This window comes from Lontra canadensis, unplaced genomic scaffold (genome assembly GCF_010015895.1).
Source record: "Lontra canadensis isolate GAN:19392208 unplaced genomic scaffold, GSC_riverotter_1.0 scaffold28, whole genome shotgun sequence".
In the NCBI taxonomy this organism is placed as follows: Eukaryota; Metazoa; Chordata; class Mammalia; order Carnivora; family Mustelidae; genus Lontra; species Lontra canadensis.
In genome coordinates, this window is record NW_022631022.1 from 1314354 (window position 1) to 1336978 (window position 22625).

The 22625-nt window shown below is 37.1% G+C and overlaps 1 protein-coding gene and 1 pseudogene across 2 annotated transcripts in view; both read right to left on the reverse strand.

Annotated features, from left to right (window-relative positions):
- PIAS1 (protein inhibitor of activated STAT 1) overlaps positions 1 to 22625 on the reverse strand; it is a 116993-nt gene that overhangs the window by 91844 nt on the left and 2524 nt on the right. The window lies entirely within an intron of this gene.
- LOC116872080 lies at positions 4922 to 15602 on the reverse strand (annotated as a pseudogene).

Consider the following 22625-nt stretch of genomic DNA (forward strand, 5'->3'; position numbering starts at 1 on the left):
CAAACCTAACTCAGAACATTTTAAAATTTGGATAAAATACTTTTTCTAATAAAAAAGTGTAAGATTCTAACACATTGCCAAACTTCTTATGCAGAGGTAGGAAAATATGACTTTTATTTGAGTAAAAAGGCTGTTCTGCACACAGATGTTCAATAAATGCTTTCTGGATCAATGCACAGCCCCTAAATGAGTATGAAGAGAAAGGGAATACAGGAACATTGAACACATACAGAGAAGCTAGTCTTCAGAGACAGACATACATAATCATCATATTAATTTGATTCTCAAAAGTCTCTGAACACCTACTATGTGCTAGGTACATATAAAACATAATATGGTACCACTACACATAAAATTTTAGATTCCAGTACCAACTTGACCACTAAATTACTGAAACACAATGTTTCACAGGGTCTGTTTCCTCACATCAAAAACTGAGGCATTAACTAGAGGTTCTCAAAGGCTCCTTAAAATTTCAAAGCTCTACAATGTTATAACTCTATTAAATGAAATCTTTCTTCTCATTCTTCTACCCTTCCATAGTTAAGGAAATATAAACAATCTGTAAAGTCAGTGAATCTAGGTTAGTAAGATTTTCAATCAAAATTTTAAGTGCCGGGGCACCTGGGTGGCTCAGTGAGTTAAAGCCTCTGCCTTTGGCTCAGGTCATGATCTTAGGGTCCTGGGATCGAGCCCCACATCGGGCTCTCTGCTCAGCGGGGAGCCTGCTTCCCTTCCTCTCTCTCTCTGCCTGCCTCTCTGCCTACTTGTGATTTCAGTCAAATAAATAAAATCTTTAAAAAAAAAAAACTTAACTGTCATTTACCTGGGCTGACAGAATAAAAATAATGATAAATCCAATATAAGTTACGTGTTTACAACATGCCAACCATATACCAATTATAGTAAACATGATTACACAAAAAGACACATGATTACCCAAAAGACACACCATTATTATTCCCACTGCATGGATAAGAAAACTGATGCAAAACCTGAAGTCAAACACTAAGTGATGGAGATAGAGCTCCAATGTGACCTAAGCTCATAAACACTAACCAAGAGAAGTGTCTTATCACAAATCTCAGCCAGAGCAGAATATGTGTTACACTAGGACAGGGGAGCACTAAATGTCATGAGGAATTTAGACTACACAGAGTAAACAAGCATATTTTGAGGCAGTGAAAATGTGATAAAAATAGTGTTTAAGGCTAACCAAGTAGCTACCTGTAGGACAAATGAAACAAAAGATATTAAGAAATTTAAGATTTCTAGCAAAAACATATGGCAACAAGAATTATTTATCTACATATAGGGGAAGCAGGGAATGCGACGGTCAACGAAGAGGAGACAGAACCAAGAAATACTGCAAAGAAAACTGCCGATCACACGCAGTATTCTAGCTACAGATGCCTCTTTTCACAATTAGTACCGTACATGATCATGAGAACAACTACCATTCACTTTTCAAATAAAACTTAGCATTTAAATATAATAAGCAGGGCTTGACGAAATTTTAATTCTATTGAATTATGAAAGATTGAGGATTCTCTTCCAAACTCCCCCAACCAAAAACAAGCAAAACACTGCATGTGCAATTGGGAGATACCATCTTATCTAATTTAAGTTTCAGACAAGACAAGAAGCTATGAAAGAAACAGTATACTCTATCTGAGAGAAAGTTAAGAAAAGACAAGTATGAACAAAACAAAAAGTGAAGGGGAAAAACACATTCTATAACTAAACAGAAAGTCTTTAAATCATAGCCGTCTGAGTCCCAGAAAAGAGATTAGGTGAAGCCCTAGAGGGAAATTATCAAGGGAACTATTTCCGAGTAACAGACGTAACCCACACAAGGTTACAGAGCTCGGAAATAATGCGGTCCAACTCAAAAGTCAGATGCCAAAGTCCAGACAATTCTCCAAAGTACTGACAATGATAGATACTATTAAATATAACTGGAAAATGATGGTTTCTGGAAATAGGAGATTCACAACATCAAATAAAACTTTGGAAATCTTCTGGTCCAACACTCCATCTAATATATTAAGTTTTACTGTAACCTCCTTAATTGATGGTCTCCCAGCCTCTGCTAAAACTCTTCTAAGACTTCACAATCTAATCTTAAAGTGACCTACCTTACTGAAAAGCTCTATGAATCCAAACCCAATGGTTCTAAAATTTTGTCTATTTTTCTCTATTCTTTAGATGTGTTAAGACGTCTCTTTTCCTTCTACAGGCTTGTTTTCTAGACCCCTTCCCATCCTGATCACTGTTCTCTGGAGCATTTAACAGTCCACTGTACTCAGAGTGAGTGAAATAATCCGGATAGTGGCCTAATCTTGAATACTGCAGTATTACCACCTCTCTTATTATGAACACAGTCCAAATAAGGCATTTGCAATTTAGGGCTAATTGGTTTGTTTTACCTGTGCAAGGGGAAGGATGTGGTATGTGTTATGTTTTTGTTTCAGCAATGAGGGGGAGGTGAATCCACATCATACAGTTGCTCATACTAAGCTTGAAGTGAACCAAAACCTTTAACTGATTTTTTTATATGAACTGCTTTTAGGTTAAAATTCTTCATGCTTTATTACAAAATTTTTTTTAAGATTTTATTTATTTATTTGGCAGAGAGAGAGAGAGCTCAAGGAGGGGAAGCAGCAGGCTAAGGGAGAGAGAAGCAGGCTCCCCCCCCCCCCCAGCAGGGAGCCCGATGTGGGGCTTGATCCCAGGACCCTGGGATCAGGACCTGAGGTGAAGGCAGACGCTTAACTGACTGAGCCACCCAGGTGCCCCTTACAAATTTTTTTTTAATTTAAAAGTAGAACTTTATATTAGGTTCTGTTAAACTTCACTTTTTTTTTTCCAGTTCATCACTCCAGCCTTTCAAAACCCCTCTGAAGAAGTGCACTCTCCACCCTCTACTGCAGCACATATATGGTATTATAAATTGCTTATTTTCTGATCTATGTCCTCCCCTAGACTTTGAGCTTTTCAAGGACAAGGACTTAACTCCTTATCACCTATGCTAGGTATAGCACCTGACATTTGGTAACTGCCCAGGAGATGATGACAAACTAACTTCCTTTGATTCTATCATCTAACATATTCTTCCCAGGCCACCTACAAAATCAGAAATATTCATACAGGTCATCCTTAAAACTTGGGATATAACAGAGTCAAGACTACAGGAACTTGTGGCACATCGTAAGAGATGCCTCTTCAGATAACAATAAAGTTTAAGATTACATGTAGCATTGCTCAACTACTCAGGATGCAGATGACTATTTTTCCCTAATATTCCCTAATCTTAATATACCCTATCTGGGATGCCCAAGAAAAATAATTAAAGCTATCAGCTATCGTATTTCAATCCTGATTTATACACTTGCTTTTCAGAGAAAAATAAGCTTAGATAAGATGTACACAAATTTTCTAAAAGCCTTTGGTGGTGGGGGGGGGTTGTTCTGAGGGTTAAGCATCTACCTTTGGTTCAGGTCATGATCCCAGGGTCCTGGGATCTAGCCAACAAAGGGCTTCCTGCTCAGTAGGGAGTCTACTTTTCCCTCTCCCTCTGCCCCTGCGACCCCCCTTCTCTCCCTCTCAAATTAAAAAAAAAAAAAAAAAAAAATCATTGGGGGATAAAAAAAAAAAAAGCCTTGAGAATGGGATGCCTGGCTGGCTCAGGCAGAACATGTGGCTCTTGATCTTGGGGTCATGAGTTCAAGCCCCATGGTGGGTGTAGAGATTACTTAAACAAACAGTTTTAGAAAAAGTAAAAAAATAAAAGCCCTGAAAATGATTTCTCAAAAACTACAGAGAAATATTAACAAGAAAAAATAGGCTGCAGGAAAATGCTGTTCAGGTCTTACAGTGACAATTTACCCAAGGTTTGAGTGGAGAAGGGGGACACAAAGAGAAGCTTAAGCAGGTTCCACGCCCAGTGTCTGACATGGGACTCAACCTCACGACCCTGAGTCATGAACAGAGGTGAAATCAAGAGTCGGACACTTAACCAACTGAGGCACCCCAAAATTTACTTATTTTTGACAAAGTGAGTTGCCTAGACATCACCAATCAAAATCCCAAAATAAAACATAACTTTGATGCAATCTGACTGGGCTTCACTTTAAAGAGCTTTAATTTAAACAAAAGGATACTCTAAATCAGCATTTTCCAAACTAAGTTCATAGTGTTAATGGGTATTCAGAGAAATAGAGTTTTATGGCAAAATAAGTTCAAGAAATTCAAGATTCTATAATTCCCCACCATGCCCTCCTTTCTTAAGTCATATCTGAACACATTAAAGGTCCCAAGAAGTCCAACAGAAATGTTAATGCTGCATTTAACGTTTTGCAAATTTACTTAGCCACAAAACCTTCCTTACTACTGTTGTTTAATCTATTAACATCTCATTTCTTAGCACTTCACAAAAGAAATCTAGAACAAATCACAGGATATTCAAGTTGTCTAGGAGTTCCATTTTATGCTTATTGTTCCAGCAGAATTATTAAAAGCTTCCCCCTTCCACTCTTAAAAGTGCCCCAGTATGGACGATAAATTATCTAGCCACAGAGTTAATACTCCAAAACTAAATATGAGTTATAAAACATGTGCTACCTTTACCAAATGTTAAATTAACATGGCCATGTTACTGCATGCAGTTAAAATGTTATGTAGATGATGATTAATCTCAAACCATTTTCCCAAACTTCATGAAGAATTCTCCGCTAGCAATCTTACATGTATTTTCAAAATACTCTGGACTAATAAATTCTTGCTAACTGAACTCACAAACCAAACAGATTTAGACAGTATAATTGTAAGATTTTAAAGAGTCCATTATATAAAATTGTAAGGAAAGGCACTATCTTAAAAACATTAAAGCAGTCCGTAAAAGATGTTTAAAGTTTTAAAAGATATTTTTAAAAAATTTTCCAGGTCTTAACTATGAGAATTCCTCTCTATTCCTGACCCTATTTTCACTCAGACCAGTCTTTCTGTATGACCTCATCCATCTCGGGACTTCAAAATGCCATCTCTAAGTTGTTAACTCCCAAATTCACTTCTATGTCCCACATGTACTCAACATGCCCAAACCTAAAACATCAAATTTCTCAAACCTTCCATCCACCTCACCAGTTGTCCAAGCCAGAAACTTCCCCACCACCTTCTCCTTCACCTCTGTCTTTTTACCAAGTCATACCAATCCTACCACCTTAGAATATCTAAGTCACTATTACCACTTTATTTTTTTGTTGCTTTTGCCTCTGGATTTTTTTATTGCTCAAAAAATCTTTGTGTTTTTTGTTTTTTAATCTGGCTTTCTGACTCTGTGCTTGCATTTTCAACACTTCCACAACAATTTTCTGCTCCCCCATAAGGAAAGCATGCTTGATTGTGTTGCAAACACACTTTGTACACACAGACCCACCAAAGCCCCTGCTGACAGTTTTTTTTTTTTTAAGATTTTATTTATTTGATGGGGGGAGGAGGGGCGGATCACAAGTAGGCAGAGGGAAAGGGAGAAGCAAGCCCCCTGCTCAGCAGAGAGCCCAATGCAGGGCTTGCATGCCCTGAGCCAAAGGCAGAGGCTTAACCGACTGAGCCACCCAGGCACCCTTGTTTTTCTGTTTTAGACAACCTTAAAAGGACTTTAGGTCTCTAAGTCGACTGGGCATACACTAATGCAAATTTTGGTTCTAGAAGGGTTAACAATTCTATGACCAGGGGTTCAGGACGGCCTAGTTTTGTTAGAGGCTATATTGTAGGACAGCTTGCAGTGGAATGTCAAACGCTGGACCACTTTTGGATGCTGTCCCCCCGAAGAACCCTATTTACCACTTTAACTCAGACTACTGCTATCTCTGTTCTACCAATCTCCGATATTATCCCCTCCGAGTCATTCTCCACACTAGTGATCTTTCTAAAATTTAAGTCTGATCATGTCATTCTCATGCTTAAACCCTGCAATGATCATCCACTGCACTCAACTGAGGCCAAACATCCTAGCATGGCCTAAAATATACTTCACGATCCAGTCTCAGCCACTCCACTAACCCCCTTAACCAGCTCCCTATCATCTGGGACTTGTATAGTCATGCTGTTTTTTCAGCAAGTCATTCTTCTCCCTCTCTCATCCCAACCTTTTTCTAGCTAACTTCAACTCATTCAGGTGTCAAATTAGATGTCATCACCTTTGGGATACTTTCTTCAGTCCACCCTCAACATTAGTAAATTTACCCTCCTACATGCTCCACAGATTAACCCAATACAGAGAGCCTTATGCTGTATGTAGAGAAGTCCTGTTTACTGGTCTATTCTCTATCAAACTATAAGCTGTCTATACAGACTGTGTCTTTCTTGTTGTCAATAAATAAATGTGAGTAATGATGGTCTGACATCTGTCTTAATTATATGAATCATACTGGTAGTGTGAACTTATTAGAAATATACACATTACCTCCCTAAAATAAAAACATTATATAATTCTGCCCAATGCCCAGTCAGTATGTTACTGGTATCCAAACAACAGATTAGTCTGGATGGCTAAGTTAAAGAATTTTGTTCTTAATCCTACACAAAACAAAAAGTTTTTATATGTGTGTATGTGTGCGTGTGTGTGTGTGTGTGTATAATCAAAAAATCAATGTAATTGAAGAGTAAGTGAACTGAAAAGGGAAATTAAAATAGGAGACCAATTTAGAGATTGTTGATTAACACCAAAATGATACTATGAGAATGAAATAATAAGAGTGGTGGTTGGGAAGAAAAGAAAAACTAACATTAAGAAAGATATGACAAGACTTGTATGTGGAGGGATTTTGTAGTTCAGAAGATTCAGGAAACAGAGAAGCCTTCCTTCAGTACCCAAACCAGATCAGGTCTCCTTGTTAAATGTACTTACTCTGTCCCTTTCCTTTATAGAACTTACTACAGTTTCAGAATCAGAATTTCAATGGGAAAAGTTCTGATAACAATCTATCTCTAACTTCCCAGAATTTGCATTACTGTCCTATGTATATCTCCACATGAATCCACTGGGTGTTCCATAAAATACACCTCCAAGTTTTTTTCCCCACATTACCTTTGTTCCTGTTGTTCCCTCTGCTTGAAATAACCTTGCTATGATCAACTATCAAAAGGTCTCCTTTAAGGCCCAATTTGAAATACGCTTAACCAGAAGTGACCTCTTCCCCTTACGAATACTTTGTTAACTATTCATATGGTTACTCCTTTATGTTGCTTTCCACTGTAGATGTTCTAGACATTTCTCTCCTCCACATGAAAGAGGCAAACTTCTTGAGGTCAGGTCTGGGGCACAGGGAGCAGAGGTAGGTGTGGAGAGGCTGAACAGACCGCAACTCTTAAGCACAAAAAACAGCTGAAGAGAAAGCATCAGAGAACCAAGGAAAATCCACTCCCTCTCCCAAAGGATTCTTATACTGGGTTCCACAAAGACCCCTACAGATGTCTTCCCTTCTAATCTCATACTACTTACTGGTCATATTATTTCTAGAAAATCACTGCCCAAAAGAAAATAATATAAGCTCCAAATTCAAGCTACACATGTAATTTTAAATTTTCTACTAACTATACTTTTATTTTCTTTAAGTTTTTATTTATTATTTGAGAGAGAGAGAAAGAAACAGCATGAGCAGAGAGAGGGAGAAGCAGACTCCTTGCGGGGCAGGGAGCACGATGCAAGGCTCAATCCCAGGACCCTGAGATCATGACCTGAGCTGAATGCAGGCGCTTAACTGAGCCACCCAGGCGCCCTCTAACTGTACTTTTAAAAAGTAAAAGAAACAGGTAAAATCAATAATATATTTTACCTAACCCAATATATCCAAAATATTATCATTCCAACATGTAATCAATACAAAAATTATTAATGAGATATGTTCATCCCCTTCTCACACTACATCCTCAAAATCCATTACATATTTGCACTTCCAGTATGCCTCAATTCGGACCAGCCACACACTTCAAACACCCAACAGCCACATATGACTACTGGCTACCATATTGGATAGTGCAGCTCTAGAACAATACCCCTGTCATTCGCTGAAGGTTTTATCAGCTGCCTCAGCTATTCACACTCCACCCCAATACCCTTGGCTCTATTTCTTAACTTTTTATCGTTACTCTCCACCCTCAGCCACTCACTCCCGTAGCCACACCGTGGACCTTTCTAAACCCACACTACTTCCAAAATCACTAATTCAAACACTGAATCCTCCAACTACCACCTCCTATTCTTGCTTACATACCTCCACTGCAATAATTCGACATCATAAATATCTACCACTATCCATCTGCCCCCTTATATCCAGCTTAGACACATTCCATGGCCCATCATTAAACTTTCCTCTGCAAAATTCCCTTCCCCACCTCTGCCTGGCACATTCAACTGGTTCCAACTTTACAACACAGGCAGGCAGGAGAATGTATGCACACAGGCAAACAGATGTTATTATACATCTATAATCGTCGATTTTTTTTAAGATTTTTTATTTATTTATTTGACAGAGAGAGATCACAAGTAAGTATGCAGAGAAGCAGGCAGAGAGAGAGGGGGAAGCAGATTCCCTGCTGAGCAGAGAGCCCGACTGGAGGCTCAATCCCAGGAGCCTGAGACCATGAGACCACGACCTGAGCCGAAGGCAGAGGCTTAACCCACTGAGCCACCCAGGCACCCTATAATCGCCGATTTCAATGGACACAGGCATCCCACTAAATTTTCCAGTAAGCCAGTAATCAAACTTCCCATGATAATTACTTTAATCTATTCCTTGCTCCTCCCACATCTCTTCCCTCCAAAAACTACCTTTAATAAGCATACATAAAGCAAATGACTATTCAACTTTTTATATCAAAGCATTCAAAATTATTATCTGTTATTAAAAGAAAAAAAAGGTCCAGAGGTGCCTGGGTGGCTCAGTTGGTTGAGCCTCAGACTTTTGGTTTGGGCTCAGGCCAGGATCTCAGGGTCCTGGGAGGGGACCCACATCCTGCTCCAAAGAGTTTGCTTCTCTCCCTCTACTGCTCCCCCACCCAATGCTTGTGCACTCACGCACTCTCTTTCTTTCTCTCTCTCTAAAATAAATAAATAAACTTAAAAAAAAAAACCCTCCAAAATTTAAAAATAGCATTTTTTGCTAATTACAAAAATGTGTTCTTTATAAAAATTCATATATAGAAAGTTGCAGGAGAATCAAGGTATTTTTTTTTTTTTTTAGAACCAAGGTATTTTTTATGTACTTAACTGGAATACTAGAATATAAGTTTCACAAGGGCCAAGACCGAAATCTATTTCACTTCCAAGTAATGACTGAGCATCTAACCCAGTTATCGGACATGTAAACCAGCTCTCATTTTTACTGATGGAATGAGATCCTTGCTTTAACCAACTGAGATATGAAAGGCCAAACTTGAAACAGGTTAAGGGAAGAAAAGGGGAGAGTGCTTATTTGTTTCCGAGGTTTAGCACAGAATGTATATAGCCCAGTAAAGAAATAATTATACTTTACATGAAACTTTTTTTAAAATATATCAAACAAAATAATGAAAAAAAATATTAAGTATAACACAAACTTTAATGGCTTATGCTTCCACAAAAAGCTAGACTTTTCTCACCACTTCAATTAAACTTCCTCATGGGTTACAGGATGAACACATATAAATCTAAGCACTTTTCAAAAACTTAACCAAGTGTCGATCACTGTGGTAATTACTTAAGTCCCTTTGTCTTCCCCAAAAATCAACAGACATAATTGCTAGATTCTATAGGCATATATATTTACCACAGTTATGCATGTTTTCAAAATGAGGTCTCTAAAACTTTCCTCTCCACCTCCACCTATGGAATCTTCCTCTTCAAAGAAAGCTGTATCAAATCTAGGAAATTTATAAGACTATGATATATAATTAGATGGTTTAATTAGAAGCAACAGCTTAAAAACAACCTTACAAGTAAATAATATACATAACTAATATTTCATCATCAGTTTTGACTTTAAAAGCAACTTATTAATACAAATTACATAAAAGGAACTAGAGAGGAATAGGATGAGGGTGCCAAAAAAAGCCTCAAAGTTTTGGAATACTCTATTAAGTTGGATGTTTTGTTCATCTCCTACAAGTTATACATTCCTCAAAGTTATACATATTATTTTGTATATACATTTTCTTTTTTGTAATTTTCTTTAAAGATTTTATTTATTTATTTGACAGAGAGAGAGATCACAAGTAGGCAGAGAGACAGGCAGAGAGAGAAGAGGAAGCAGGCTCCCCGCTGAGCAGAGAGCCTCATGCAGAACTCGATCCCAGGACCCTGAGACCATGACCTGAGCTGAAGGCAGAGGCTTTAGCCCACTGAGCCACCCAGGTACCCTGTATATACATTTTCTTAAAGCAACTAGCTTTCTCTCAGGAAAGAACACAATTTCTACTATCACTAAATATAAATCTTCATTCAACATTGGCAACTATTTAAGAATGGTTATCATATATTAATACAGTTCATATTATGAACTTCACAGTGTTTACAATGTCCACCAACGATCATACACAAATACCTACCATATTCCCTAAAAAGAAACAAAATAACAGTGGAAGAAGAAAAAAGGAAAAGTTAAGTCATAAGCACAAAGAGCAAAAGACAATAATCAACTGGTTTAAAAAAAAAAAAAAAAAAAAAGGCAAGGGTGCCTAGCTGGCTCTGTCAGTCAAGCATCTGACTCGTGATTTTAGCTCAGATCTTGATCTCAGGCTCATGAGTCCAGGTGCCATGCTGGGCTCTTAAAAAATAAATTAATTAAAAAAAAAAAAAGGAAAGGAAAGGAAAGGCACAGGTCCAGTCCTCTAACAACAGAAAACAAAAAATGAAAGGGAGAATATTACTAAAGGATTAATACAAGACAATTTCCTAGAAATGAAGGACATGTGTCTCCAGACTGTGCCATCAAGTACCTTAGCACAATGACTGAAAGATACCCATACGAAGGCATTTCATCAGGAGGTCTGAGCACACCAGGAATAAAGATCCTCAAACCTCCAGACGGGTCACATGTAAAGGTTCAAGTATGAAATGGCACTCTGTACCATGTACAATGCAAAACTCATCTTTATGTTACAAAAGACAAGTATATACAAGAGAAAATGTCTAACTGCTCAAATTCTACCATACTTCAAACTGTCTAGTTTCATTCAAGAGAAAAAACTAGACCTTGAAGAAAATTTTCTGAAAACCTAAGATTATCTCAAAACTCTAACAGTAAACTAACTTTCAGTAAGATCATTATTAAAGTTCAACCTTAAAAAAAAATAAAAGGACTTTAAGTATTTACTTAACTTTACTTAAAGTCCTTTGCTCCTAACAGATTTTGGTTAATTAGGCTTGGCAAAATACTAACCTAAAAATGAAGGATCCTTTTAAAACCATGGGTCAGGCAGGAAGGAAGTGGCCAGGGGGCAGGCATTTGGACAGGAGGGATACAAAAATATCAAAAAAAGACTACAGTAAGTTTTTCAAGAATTAAGTTACGATAATTCTTTTTCCTACCAATCTAGTTAATTCTTATGTGAAAGTTGAGAGAAAACAATCTTAAATATAATAATCCAGAAATATAAATATTCATAGGCAAGTAAAATGTACACATCAACCATGCATGGCTTTATTACTGGTTTTAAACAGATAATTATAATGCAAGATAGTATGTACCTATCTCTCCACCAGACTGAATTCCTTCCCAACAGGAATTGTTCTAATTATCCCTGTATTTTGCTAATTAGCACAATACCAGACACATGGCATACACTCAAATATTAAGTGAATAAATACATGACTGTATGAGAAGACCTAACTATATAGAAAGTAAAATAAGTTCTCATCAACCCCAAGTTTTTAATGAGCCATGTTAAGATTATAAAAGGGGGACACCTGGGTGGCTCAGTGGGTTAAAGCCTCTGCCTTCGGCTCAGGTCATGGTCTCAGGGAAAGGAAAGAAAGTATGTTCTAAACAATTATTAGCCAACCCATAAGTAGCAAAGTTGAACCTACTCATCCAAACTATTCAAGAGCCCCACATCGGGCTCTCTGCTCAGTGGGGAACCTGCTTCCTCCTCTCTCTCTGCCTGCCTCTCTACTTGTAATCTCTATCAAATAAATAAATAAAATATTTTTAAAAAATTATAAAAGGGAAAGCATTAATGGATGAAGCAATTTTTAAGTGAAAAAAATTATTTTTATATTCATAAGGCATTACTTCTTCAATCAAATAACCTAACCCCACAGCTAATCAATAAAAGCTTGAGTCTAACTATATTTGCACTTCACATCAATATCACTTTTCCCCTGATTAACTTTACCTGCAGAATTACGTTCAATAGAAGACATACCCCTTGAATTCTAAGACCATTCACATCCTCAGCACCACCACCCCACCACATAAACACAAACATCACCTCATTCTTTCAAATGGATTATGCAGTTAGCATGACAAGACATTTCAACATCAAAAACTGGGTCACTTTTACTAAAGCTACAGATAAAACTGGAAACTGTACGCAAAACAAAATGTTCAGTTATCACTCCCCACACTCAATAGAATTGATTAGATCAGTTAAGATCAGCAGATTCCAGAAATAATGCAGGACAGTTTATCTACAAGAAAATACGTTCTAGGGGTGCCGGGTGGCTCCGTTGGTTGGGCGGCTGGCTGCCTTTGGCTCAGGTCATGATCCCAGGGTCCTAGGATCAAGCCCCACATCAGGCTCCCTGCTCAGCAGAGAGCCTGCTTCTCCCTCTCCCTTTGCCTGCCGTTCTACATACTTGCGCTCTCTCTCCCTCTGTCAAACAATAAATAAAATCTTAAAAAAAAAAAAAAAAAAAAGGAAAGAAAGTATGTTCTAAACAATTATTAGCCAACCCATAAGTAGCAAAGTTGAACCTACTCAACCAAACTATTCAAGAGTTACAGCACATTTTTATACGCAAATAATGCTGCTAATTACAAGTGAATCTTATCTAATATCCTTTCCATTGGGCATAGCAGGGTTGCCACGTGGAAATACTTTTTTTTTTTTTAAAGTAGGCTCCACTCCCAATGTGGGGCTTGAACTCACAACCCCGAGATCAAGAGGCACAAGCTCCAACTGAGACAGACACCCCAGAAAAAGTTTTTAACATATTTGCCACATATACCAAGAAGTAACTTTTTAAAAACAGTCTGGAATTAAGGGTTATTAACTTTTACTGTTCCTCATTCTTATTAGTAATTGCACTATTCCTGGGATTACTATTTAAATTTAGAAGTGAAAAACAATGGCAACCCTGAAGGATTCAATTACACATGAAATACCATACTTAAAAGAAAACTTTCACCTTTAAGATGTTACTTTATATTGAAACCACAGATTAGAATAACTTTTGCACAAAAATCTTTGTTTTCTATTACCTTGACACCCTGGTGAAAGATGCTTGAGGAATACAGAAGCTAAAGCTTTTCAAATACAACTCTAAGGAAAGGTAAAAAGAAACTAGAAAAGCATTTAGAGTTTTATAATCTCTAGGTTCCACTTCAATCCCACAGGAAAGGAAGAAAACAAAATGGGTCCAATGTAAACCAATCATTTTAGATATTTCGCAAGAACTAGTAAGATCTGATGAAAAGAGGAAATTATTGGCTAAAGTAGGTTAGGGGATATCTGTATGGATTTTTCATTTATTCAAGCTATTTCTATTCCCTACTACAGAAAAAAGCCAATCAAGGGTTGAGACATAACCTTGAGAAAGTAAAAAGTTGTACAATCCCCATACCACTACTGATTTAAAGCATTTGAGAGTAGAGTCATGCGATGCAACGCAAACCATTAGTATTTTGCCACAGAGATGCAAGATACAATTAAACAGTTTCTGCTTGCAAACTGCCTTGTAAATGGGATCACTATTATCTATAAGCAAACTAATTTTTCTTTTAAATATATATTTTTTAAATGCCATGGGTAAGAAGGTGAAAAGGATAGTCTGATTTTAAGCTATAGACTCCTGTACTGTAAATCTTATATAAACAGTGTTCAGGTTCTCAAAGTTTTTGTTCCCTGGACTCTTTTACAGTCTAGAAAATGGAGAACCCAAAAAACTTTGTTGATTAAATCTATCGATATTGGGGCACCTGGGTGGCTGAGTCAGTTAAGCATCCAACTCTTGGTTTCTGCTCAGGGAGCAATCTTAGGGTCGTGAGATTGAGCCCTGTGTAGGGCTCCGTACTCGGCAGGGAGTCTACTTGAGATTCTCTCCCTCTCCCTCTGCCCTTTTGCCCCCCTCCTCTCTCCCTCCTTTTTAAAAAATAAGACTTTAAAAAAAAAAAACTACCCATATTTACTGTATTCGAAACTAAAACAGAATTTTTTAAAGATTTATCATCATTTAAAAATAAGTCATTATCTGTTAACATAAATCACATATTAATTTTAACTACTACATTCCAAGACAAAAAATATATTATCAAGAAGATTGTCACTGTTTCACATTTTTGCAAATTGCTTTAATGTCTTACTTAATAAAGACGGCCTGATTCTCATATCTGCTTTTGCATTTAATCTGCTCCATGAGGTTGTTCTGAGTGAAGTACAGGAAGAAAATTCAGCCTCATGCAGGTATGTACTTGGAAAAAGACAGTATTTCAATAGGCTTCTCAGATAACTGTGGATATTCTCTGATCCTTCACCAAAACTCAACCTTTCACCAAAACAAGCTGCAGTTTCTTAAAGGCTGTTGCAATATGGAATCTAAAACCCTATCAAGTAAACACTTCTTACTCTGATTTACTGAAATCCATTGGTCTATCTTCTATTTCCAATGCATCTTTTTACCCATGCATGATTTTCAATACCACGCATTTACAAAGTATTGCTTCACTGAGTTATGCAGTTCTTCCAAATGTTAACACTTGCGATTTATCGCATTTATTAGAACCACCAATGACCTTATCAAAAAGTATTGGGAAGGGGGGGGTGCCTTGGTGGCTCAGTAGGTTAAAGCCTCTGCCTTCAGCTCAGGTCATGATCCCAGGGTCCTGGGATTGAGCCCCACATCAGGCTCTCTGCTCAGCAGGGAGCCTGCTTCCCTCCCCCCCCCAGCCCCCGCCTGCCTCTCTGCCTACTTGTGATCTCTGTGTGTCAAATAAATAAATAAAATATTAAAAAAAAAAAAAAAGTATTGGTAAGGGACACCTCAGTGGCTCAGTCAGTTAAGCGTCTGCCTTTGGCTTAAGTCATGATCCCAGACTCCTGGGATCGAATCCCACATCAGGCTCCTTGCTTAGCAAGGAGCCTGATTCTCCCTCTGCCTGCCACTCCCCCTGCTTGTGTGCTCTCCCTCACTCTCTGACAAATAAGTAAAATCTCTAAAAAAACAAAACAAAAATAAGTATTGGGAAACTGTCAAACTCACAGTGGCAAATACAAGTATTCCAAAATTCCATTTTGCCTGAAAGCTTAAATTTTATCATCAACAACAAATATTGTCAGCTGTTTTTCTCGTACAGAAAATGTCCTGAATATCCAAATCTGTATAACCATACTTTGTCCGTCATTCTTTCAAGTAAAAATGGTATTCCATTAAAAAAGTAGCTAGTTCAGCCCATAACTCAAACAACTACACAAGATCTTTTCTTTGAGTTAACCGCTGGATTTGGAACTCAGTAAAAATATTTTTATAGGTACTTCCCATTACATCACATAAAATATATTTCCAAATGGACTCAAAGATCGAGACATAATCAAATTAATACTTTTTTTGCTTAATTAAGGATACTAAGGATATCTGGCATTTATTTTTTAATTCTAAATGTATGGTGATGTACTAAACTACTACAGTTTAGTGCCACTGCCTTAATTCATGTTAAGGCACCAGCAATTTCACCCACCACTGATTTTGCAAACACCAATATAATAAATAATGCCTTACTACTATTAACAGTTTTAGACTTGGACAACCCCCAGAAAAAGCCTAGAGAACCACCGAAGGCCTGGAAAATGGACTTTGAGAACCACTGTAATAGCTGATGCACTACTTGTATGATTAAAAAAAGATAATTTGGGGGGGGTGCCTGGGTGGCTCAGTGGGTTAAAGTCTCTGCTTTCAGCTCAGGTCATGATCCCAGGGTCTGGGATCGAGCCCCCACATCGGGCTCTCTGCTCGACAGGGAGCCTGCTTCCCTTCCTCTCTCTCTTTCTGCCTGCCTCTCTGCCTACTTGTGATCTCTGTATGTCAAATGAATAAATAAACTCCTAAAAAATTTTTTAAAGGTAATTTTTTAATAGATATCCCATTATAACAAAAATGTTTAAATACACACATATACACAGAGATATACCCAAATTACTGATAGCTTGATACCTCAGAGCTGGAACTCAAAAATTATGAATGACGGAATGTGACAGATACCTCCTAAGTCACAAACTACTGCCAAATACCTACCATCAGCTAGGCGCCTCTACATTCCCCTTCTTGGGTAACTTACAGAACCCTAGAGACCAGAATGATGATTTTAATGTAAAAGAAAAATGTTTATCCTGAAATCTTTCGGATCTTTTTTTAAGATTAGACCTACACGACTGCAAGAAAAAGTCTTAAAATTCACCATAAAGCACAAGATAGCATGTTAAATTCTATTTTAAGCACTATGCCATGAAGCTAAAAACAGGCTTGCTCACATTCAGAAACCCAAATACAAAATGAACTGCTTTGGTTGCGCACTGCCAGAATCCCATAAAGAGCCTACATTCTATTTCTCCTCAAGCCAAACAACCTTTACCTGTTTTAGTTTTTATTTCTATTTTTCAGGGACACTTCAATGCTAATACCATAGCCGTTATATTAAATGTGGCAACTGTTTTTTAAAAAGCAACAGTGTAACAAAACTACCAAAACAAGAACTTTTAGACATACACATTGATAAACTCAAGAGGTAAACCTCCGTAAATATACATACAAAATATGTACACTGTTAAAAAAGAATGAGATTATCTCATTTGGGGATATAACATGGAAAGATCTTCAATATATATTAAGTGAAAAACGCAAGTCAAAGGATATTAGGTATAGTATGATCCCATTTATGTTTTTAGAAAATATATTTATGTGCATGTACATCATTTAGTAATACTGAGTTCCTTCTGTGTGCCCAGTCATATCTGAATCTAGATATACACATACAATAAATTAAAAAAAAATTATACAGGCACAGATAAATGCCCACCCAAAGAAAAATGAGTAGGTCAGAGAGAGAAGACATTTCACATGTATGAAATGTCCAAAACAGTCAAATCTACAGAGAACAAAAGCAGATTAGCAGCTGCCTCAGGGTGAAATGAGTTGTGGGCAGTGGGAGTGATAGCTGAAAGATACAGGATTTCTTTGGGGAGTAAGGAAAATATTCTAAAATTAATTATGTTGATGGCTGCACAACTTTGTAAATGTATTAAAAACCAGCTAATTGTGTACCTTAAATAGATGAACTATATGGTATGTGAATTATATCTCAATAAAGCTTTTACACTCCCCACCCCCCAAAAACCAATAAGAGACCAAAGTGACTGCCTCTCAGGGAGGGGAGGGTTGAAGATGAAGGTCTTTAAAACTGTACTCTACTCACTGCCACATCACTACAATAGAAATGTAATCACTTAAATTTATTTAATTTAAAATAAAAGACAAACCTAAAAATATTTCATAAATTATTCTAGATTTTTAAGTTTCTTTTTGAAAAAGACTATTTGTCAGAGAGAAAGAGAGAGAGAGAGAGGAAGAGGGCAAGAGTACACAGGCAGGGAGAGCAGCAGGCAGAGGGAGAAGCAGGATTCCCCAGGAAGCAGGGAGCTAGATGTGGGACTTGATCCCAGCACCCTGGGACCACGAACCTCAGCTGAAGGTAAATGTTTAACCGACTGAGCCACCAAGGTATCCCATAAATTATTCTAGATTTAATGTTATTCGAGTTTATCTACAAAGCAGCCATTAAAAAAAAAAAATGAAGATGTGAACATTTGCAATTTAGACTGTCATACAAACATGTGCATCAGCCCCCTTACTAACAGAAACAAATTTTGAACATAATTTGTTCATTTCACAAATGTACCTTAGGCACCTACTATGTCCCCAGGGTAGGAATGGGGGGAAATGAAGTGGTATACAAAGCACACCACCAGTCAACAAACAGAAGCGAACTAACAGTTCTGGCGTTAAGTTAAGGACTTTTGCCATAGAGTGAAGACAAAACACACAAAAAATGGACTGGGATCAGACTACAGAAAATCCTGGATACCTGAGAGCTAAGACTTTATCCTGTTATCGATGGAAAGCCATTGGAGTGACAGGATGAAAAGAAATGTTTTGGGAAAATTAGCCTGGCAACCAAAGGGGTTAATTGAAAGCAAGAAGAATAGCAGGAAAGGTAGAAGGAGATGAAGTTTTAAAAAATAGGAACATTTGCAACAATCTCTGGAGAGTTACTGATATTTCAAAGTTACTAGTTAATGTTCAAAGGGTTTATATTTATTTTGTTTGATCTAATGTGAAACAGAAAAGGAAAAAGAGGTAGTTTCTTCATTTTACTGAGTTTTAGAAATTCATTACAAAGAAGGAAGTTTTACCAGTTAATTCTGAAGGGAGGAGTTCGGGTGGGGGCTACCATTTCATGTGATACCACTTAAACCAAAAGTAGAAGGAATCAAAAGCAATGGGAGTGCCACAGTTTTTAACATGGAAGGGGGAAGTATAATTACAAACATTTTGTAGTAAGAGAAGCAAAAAGTGCATAGCAATTACAAAATTGATAATAAAATACAATTACATACTTAAAATTTATCACCTCTTTTTAAAAATCCTAATACTAAAACTTGTTACATAAATTCAAGTTTACATGAGGACTAAATTTGACATTAAATTTAGAGTTTGAGCACTTATATGCCCTTAATCTCATCAACTATTTCTTCTACAGTGCAGTACTTTCCAGATGTTGCACAAATATTAACTCAACTAGGCACCTGGGTGGCTCAGTGGGTTAAGCCTCTGCCTTCAGCTCAGGTCATGGTCTCAGGGTCTTAGGATCAAGACCCGCATCAGGCTCTCTGATCAGCAGGGAGCCTGCTTCCCCCTCTCTCTCTGCCTGCCTCTCTACCCACTTATGATATCTCTATCAAATAAATAAATTAAATATTCTAAAAAATATATATTAACTCAACTGACCTATCCATTTATTGACTTAACCCATAAAGGTTCACATATGCATTTATTAGCTGATTTAACCCAATAAGGCTTCTTCTTAAAATAGAAAAATATTTTCATTGCCTCTATAACCTCTTTCCTGTAACAACCTCCTAAAAACAATGTTACCTACCAAACTAATACTTTGGCAACACTTAGGGTTTTTTTGTTGTTTTGTTTTAAAGATTTTATTTATTTACTTGACAGAGGGGGAGAGAGAGAGAGATCACAAGTAGGCAAGAGGGGGTGAGGGGGCAGCAGGCTCTCCGCCGAGCAGAGAGCCCAGTGCGGGGCTCAATCCCAGGACCCTGAGGTCACAACCCCAGCTGAGCCAAAGGCAGAGGCTCAACCCACTGAGCCACACAAGCACCCCAACACTTAATTTTGAGAAAAAAATATGAATAAGGCAAATTCTCATTTCTACTTTACCTATATTAATGGTCAGCACTGCTTTTCTTAAAATGTCAGTTAAAAACACATGGGCATCTAAACAAGGCATATTAACTTCCAATATTTGATTTCTGTGTCAAACATACTTAAAATAAATTATAAATGCTGTTTCATGCTCTATTTTATACTTTACCAAATGTTTACTTGTATTTTTATAGAATATACTCTGCCATCATTTAATAATCTTATCTGATAGGTTTATAGAAACAGAAACAAAGGTATAGACAATGAACAAATCAAGAACTACTTATTTCACTCACAAAACTTCATCTAATCAAAATAGCATTAGCACTGCTCCCTAAAGCACAGAAAAAGGTCTGTCACATCAATATATTTTTGTTAGAATAAAACATTTGCAAATCTTTATATCAGGCTGTTTGTCAAGACATTGTTTAAAAGAGCAAAAAAAGTGGAACTATCTAAGTGTCCAATGATAAGGGACCAGCTGAATAAAAATACAATGTTACCTTTCAAATGATCACACAGACCTAGATTTACTTACCTGGAAAGATAGCCATGAAAATAGCAGATTACACATAAAGAAAAGTGCGATCTCTTTTTGTGATGAATATACATACACATATGTTCACAGAGAGAAAGTCTAAATGGATAGATCCCCAGATGTTAACCATGATATTTCTAAGTGCTGGGATTACACGTGTTTATTTTTCTGCTTATTTTTCAGTATTCCCTGAAATTTTGGCAAAATGACATTTGCAAGAATTAACATCTATGATTCAAACTAACAAACTCCAAAATCTCCCTTACAAAAAGCCCAAGGAATATCCAAAAATATCCTGGCATAGAGCAAGAGGGAAAGTATTAGCAACAACATAACTAGAATTCTTCGTGAGCAAGGCATCCTAGAGGGCTCCAGGACAGACATGGGACCTTTACAGCAGCCTATATAGTACAGGGTTTGAAATCACAAGACCTAGGTAGGTTCAAGTCCCTGCCACTTTTATTTGTATGACCCTGGGCTAGTCACTTACTCTTTCTGGGCTCGCTTCACCAATAAAAGAGATAAGACCTGCCTTCCTACCTCAAAGAACTGTTGGAAAGATCAGATGAGATAATGGGATACATTATAAATGGCAACATCATGAAGTACAACATACTATAAAAAATATTATTCATTCAAACATGAAAAAAAGAAAAAGGTGCTTAATGCCAGAGCACAATACTTCAGAGAGCACTACAATCAATTCTATAAAGTAATGACCCTGGGGTTTTGTTTTTAAAGGCTTCATCTTATCACAAACACCCAGTTTTGCAGAAACTCAAGATACTTCTTCCCAGTTCCCACTACAACCATGAGCCATTTTATTTTCTTATCCCTACTTACCACCAAGAAAGGGTACAAATTACACTGAACTCAAAAAGCCTCAGCAAGTACCCTGGAGCAGCATGTTGATATAGTTCACCAAAAGAAACCTGAGATTAATCAGCTATGGGCTCACCACTAAGCACTACTGCAACTCACAGCCGTTGTAAGAGACTCTGAAGAGAAAGACAATACAACGACCCAGAAGAAAACTGTAGATGAAAAAGCAGTATTTAAAAACAACTGTATGAAATACTTAAAAACTGAAGTGTTTTGTAAATTGTTTTTAAATACTGTTCATAAAAATGGTGACTTAAAACAAAAGCTAACAAAATGTGGCACTTGACACCAAACCAAATTAGAGAGAATCAAATCAAATTCATGAATAAACTGTCCGGTCTATTTCCTTCTAAAATCACACCACAAAGATCAAAATTAAATGGCTATTTCTTGAAAATAAAGAGGCAGAATATGACAACAATTTCCTGACATGCTTATAGATATTTTTAAAAGCATAGTGTCAAAAGTATGGCTTCTCTTCCCATTGAATCCCATTATGTTATTCCACTAAAATGAAGAACTTCTTCCTCCCCACTGTTCCTCCCATGAGTTAAAATGGCCATATAACTTGATTTGAGAGTTAATGCAAAAAACTTGTAATAAAAAAAAGTCCTTTGGGGTGCATAGGTGGCTCAGTTGGTTAAGCATCCAACTCCTGATTTCTGCTCAGCTCCTCTTAGGGTTTTGAGATCAGGCCCTAGAGTCACCCCACCCCACCCCTGGCTCAGCAGGAAGTCTGCTTGAGATTTTCTTCCTCTCCCTCAACTCTCCCTGAAGCATGCACGCTCTTGTGTTCTCGCTCTCTCTCACTCTCTCTAAAATAAATAATCTTCAAAAAAAAAAAAAAAGGTACTTTAAGAGGAACTACATGAAGCTGTCAGATTATTAACTTCCAAGATCATCCCGCCATCACATCCTCCTGCTTTTTAAGTTCCTAAAGATAATAAAATACTCACTCTTTACACTCTTACAGATGTCATTTATGGGTATTCCCCTAATGAAAAATTAAACCTTTCATAAACAAATGTGCACAGAGAATTCTTTTTGATATGTATGACTCACAATCTAATTTTTATTGGCAGTATCTTCAAGTGTTGCAGCTTGCACTATTCCTACAGGAGATACAGATCTATCCATTTTCCCCAACGGATCTTTGTAGATTATAGATTTGAAAGGACTCACTAAAATGGGCCATGAGGAAAATAATTATGAATACAATCTACAGCAAGATGATATGTGAGCTGTGAATCACGGTAACAAAAAAGTCACTATTTTTTCAAAGCCTTACAGTTGGCAATCCATTGTAGTACTGTATTTTCACTTAAAGCTGAAATCTCTGGGTTTTTTCTTAAATTTTATTGACTTCTCCTATCTTATTAAGAATAAATGCTATTTACTTCCAAAACAAAAAAGAAAAACCATCAGAAAATATGATTTCCAAAAGAAGTGTCTTCCAAAGCTTACTGCACAGAAATTTATATACACACATTCTCAAATAACTATGGTAGGCATTCC